The sequence below is a fragment of the Crinia signifera genome, chromosome 5 (genome assembly GCF_055691185.1).
Source record: "Crinia signifera chromosome 5, ASM5569118v1, whole genome shotgun sequence".
Lineage (NCBI taxonomy): Eukaryota > Metazoa > Chordata > Amphibia > Anura > Myobatrachidae > Crinia > Crinia signifera.
In genome coordinates, this window is record NC_139221.1 from 139,002,758 (window position 1) to 139,007,227 (window position 4,470).

The 4,470-nt window shown below is 38.4% G+C and overlaps 1 pseudogene; it reads right to left on the minus strand.

Moving 5' to 3' along the window:
- Nucleotides 1-3,487: 3,487 nt before the first annotated feature.
- Nucleotides 3,488-3,606, minus strand: LOC146006040 (5S ribosomal RNA; annotated as a pseudogene).
- Nucleotides 3,607-4,470: the final 864 nt, after the last annotated feature.

Below are 4,470 nucleotides of genomic sequence, written 5' to 3' on the forward strand. Positions count from 1 at the left end.
CTTCAAACTAATTAAGTGTACTAGTATTGCATAAACAATGCAAGTTACACTTAAAAGTTGTGTTATATTTAAATTCAGTTCCAAATTTTATATTTTTTCTTCAAAATGATATATAGATAAAGAATTACAGTAGCTTCTGCTTTAAGAAAAAATGACAGTTGTAAAAAAAGACATCCATGTTAAACATGTCAACCCTTTATTAATTAATTACTGCTTACAAGATCATAATTAATTAAAATAAAAACAGTTTTAAGTTCTGCACACCAGCATTAATTAATTATGATGAGTAGGGATAGTTGAATAGTTTTGTGCCAACTCGAATTGCAAAACACAACTATGAATCATTGCAGTCATAGAAAAATATAATAATTCTGTCCAATGGAACTTTAAGATCATATCTAGATGAATTTCCAGACTAGTGCACAGTACTTCCATTAAATAAAATGTTTAGAAAAAGATTTCAAATAAGATACACTAACACTAATCATTTTAAAATATATATATATATATATATATATATATATATGTACAAAAAGAAACACAGGAGGAGCGCTCCATAGTGTAAAACCAGATATGATTTAATAGATATAAAATATCCACGGTACAGTCAATCAGTACTCGTACCGTTTTAAAAACAGCAGTGGGCTGGTTACCACATGATGTATATATAACAAGCCAGGCAAGCCTCCTACCACCATCCGGGGCAACTGCAGCACGACACGGAACCTCACCGAACACTCTGTGAGGGAAGCGGTGTACCGACAGGCTGGAGAGGATCAGATGCGGCAGGGGATTCCCGACAGACACAGAGCTCGCCGTCACCAAGGCCCGCCTAACGCGTTTCGTAATCCACTTCGTCAGAGGGCGTGCCTGGTGACCGGCAGCTCCAGACTAAAAAGGACACAGTAACCAATGAGAACAGAGTATGCACGTATCTGCACCAGCACATACGATACTGGTCTTACAAAGAAATGACCGCACATGATATACATAATAAACGTACAGGTGTAAAAGAGAACTATCGTAACTGTCTGCAGACAGTTCTGTTCCCATTTGCTCCACACGGATCAGAATTTGAACTGTGATTCTCCACTCCATACTGTCTCATATTCATTTAACCAGCGGACAGTAGGTATGTAATCCCCCTGGTACTTTGTATAGGGACCTTTGGATTCTGCTTCTAATGTATTATTGATAGATTGGTACTCATTTCAGACATGTAAAATCGCTTGGTTGGACTAGATAAACTATATTGGACAGTCGTTTTTAAATTGGACGAAGGTATTAGTTAAACATTTACCCGTGCCCTAGTTGATTGGGTGAAGAAAGTGATCGATACGTTGCACTCTTAAACCCTACACAGATACATAAAGTATCCCACTTGTGAGGGGAAGTCATTCCAGCCCTCCCTCTTTTGGATGATATTACGCTTCATTGCTTGCGTTTTCTTCAGACTTATGGAGTACTGAAGAAATTACACGCCGGTACAAGCGTTATAATGATGAATATTGTTAAACCCCTGATGAAGTCTTTGTAAAGACGAAACGCGTTGGGTTGTTGACTATTCGTTTCCAAAAGAAATACCATCTCCAGATGTGATACTTGAAAAAAATTTTTTTAATAAAAATACACTCTGGTTTTACGATTACTAATTGTATTGTATTACATTTAACTGCTATTGGTGGAAGTCTGAGCTGGTGGCTCAAGCGCTCTCTAATTCCTGCTTTCTCTATATATATATATATATATATATATATATATATATATATATATAATTAATCAAAATAGTGGCACTCACGCTCCATATGAAAATCACGCCAGCAACTACTGTATGGTCATCAACGTTTCGGTCAGTTTAATAACTGTCAACAGGATACGGACGGTTATTAAATTGACCGAAACGTTGATGACCATACAGTAGTTGCTGTCGTGATTTTCATAAGGAGAGTGAGTGCCACTATTCTGATGAATTGTATGTGATTGCTAGGCCATTGGACTAGTGATTATGGGGGGCACCCTTTTAAGCTATGCTATATTTGATTGAGTGCCGGATAAATAAAGCTTGATATATATCTATATATAGATATATATATAGATATATCTATATATATGGGAAGAAAAATTTTCAAGAACCCGGCGACTGAGTGGACAAGAATATGCAAGATAGTATAGGTATGAAAAATTTATTTTCACAAACAGGACATGTAAAACATATATAAGAAAAGATATATCTATTAAAAAAGGGGGGGGGGGATGTACCACTATAAATCGGAGGGGAACAACACGTTTAGTAGAAAAATTGAATAAGATGACCAAATAAAAACATTTTTTTTGACTATGTAGGTAAAAAACAGTAATGTGTTAAAAACCACCTAAAAAGTCATAAAAAACCAAAATAGATGAAACGAGGAATCATAAAAAGTATCATGGAAGATGTGATAAAAAGGAGGCTTAACTTAGTGCAGTGAGGTAGGATTTCAGAAGCTGCCCAACATGTTTCGTCGCAAAAGGACTTCCTCAGGGGGTGGAGACAAACTGATATGGAGCTAATATTTATGCTAGAGCAGGCTGACATCACTTCCTGTTTGCCAATAATACAGGTATGCCTCTAATCACAGTGTAGGTGATAATCACCTATTATAAGTACACAGAGGGTAGTTAGTAATCGATAGTGTATTAAGTCAGTGTGTGAATTTGCATATTATAGTAAAAAACCGCTGAGTTTAGGGTTAATTGTCCTCAGTATTGCGGAGGTATGGGGCGCGACGTCACTTCCGCCCCACTTCCGCCCCGCATCCGCCGTCTGGATGGAGTTGCTGCGCATGTGTCAATGCCAGCACAGCGTGCTATGGATTTCCCTTGTTCTAAGTACGTGGACGTCGCAGCGTCCTGTCTTTTCTCAATAGGACGTATGTGTATGCCTTGTACATAGGCAACAGCGGCATCTTGTGGATGAATAGTATATTGTTTCATCCATGCGTTTTCAGTTGAAGCACATCATTTTCTGTCTCAGGGAGTTAGAATGCGGCCACGATCATGGGACTTTCATATAGGTATTTCATTTATGTAAAAGAGCAAAAAAGGTATTCGATTAATTCACGTTCATATACACAAATGTTCAATGTTGCCGCATTTCTGTATTGTATGTGCGGCAGGCAAAGTTCTACCAGAAGCTGAAGCCATTTTCATTTATAAATATATAAGAATGGATGTTACATAAAAATATATATATATATATATATATATATATACACCTCTGGCCACACTATACTATGTATAACCATACATCTAAATCAAATGGTGCGGCGCAAAAATGGTGTGAAAGAAGGAGGATGTATATACATAAAAGAAGGGGAGGGAGTGTCAGTATACTCATATTTAAAAGTTTTAATAAATCATCTGACAAAAATTGTGGACAATAATCTAGTTTTGATGTACAAGTACGCCATTCCGAATATCCTTTACATATGTGTTCAACCATCACCGTTTTTTACAGCACCTGATCTTCCCAGGAAGTTTCCTTTCCCAGTACTAGTCGGGCCCAACACTGCTTAGCTTCCAAGATCGGACGTATTTGGGCGGAGCCAGTGAGGTATGGCTGTAGTGTAGTTATGGTGTAAGTGGTTCTTCACAAAGGAATTCTGCAGGCTTTGTAGGACTTGAACAGAGGATGGTTACATACCGGACCGGTGTGATACTATGAGAAGCGGGGAATTCTCAGGTTGTTTAGGATGAGGAGAAGTTTACAGAAAGGGAGCAATCTCATAATTGTCATTGAAACCTTCAGGTTGCAGGGTACTGAGCTCGAAGATCCAGTACATCTCTCTTCGAGATAATAAGTTGGATAGATCTCCACTTCGTTCTCCCAGTGCTACAAGTTCAATACCTTTGAATTGGAGTTTTTCTGGGTCCGCATTATGATGGGTTGAGAAATGTTGTGACACTGTATGGGTTTGGACTTTATTTTTAATGTTTCTGACATGTTCTTGAATGCGCATTTTCAGGGGTCTCTTCGTTTTTCCGACGTACTGCAGTCCGCACGGGCAATTCAGAAGGTACACCACCGATACAGTAGTGCAGTTGATGAAGTGTTTTACTTTATATTCTTTGGTTTTGTCCTTGTTCTGGAATGTCTTTATGTTGGGGTGTAGAAAACGGCATACGTTACAGTGTCCGCACTTAAAACTCCCTACACACTTGGGTAGTGTAGATCTAGGTTGAGATAAATTACTTAGCATGCTGGGTGCTATCAAATCCTTCAGGTTCTTCGATTTCCTGTAGACTAGTTGGGGATGGTCGGGTAGATGGTTCTTCAATATCGGGTCCATCATCAGGATACCCCGGTGTTTGTTCAGTGCAGCCTTTATCTGCTTCTCATGGTAGTTATAAGTTGTGACAAACTTGACGTTTTGAGGATGAGGTTCCTTTTCCTTGTATTGTAGAAGAGTGGTCCTGTCGAGTGATTTTGCC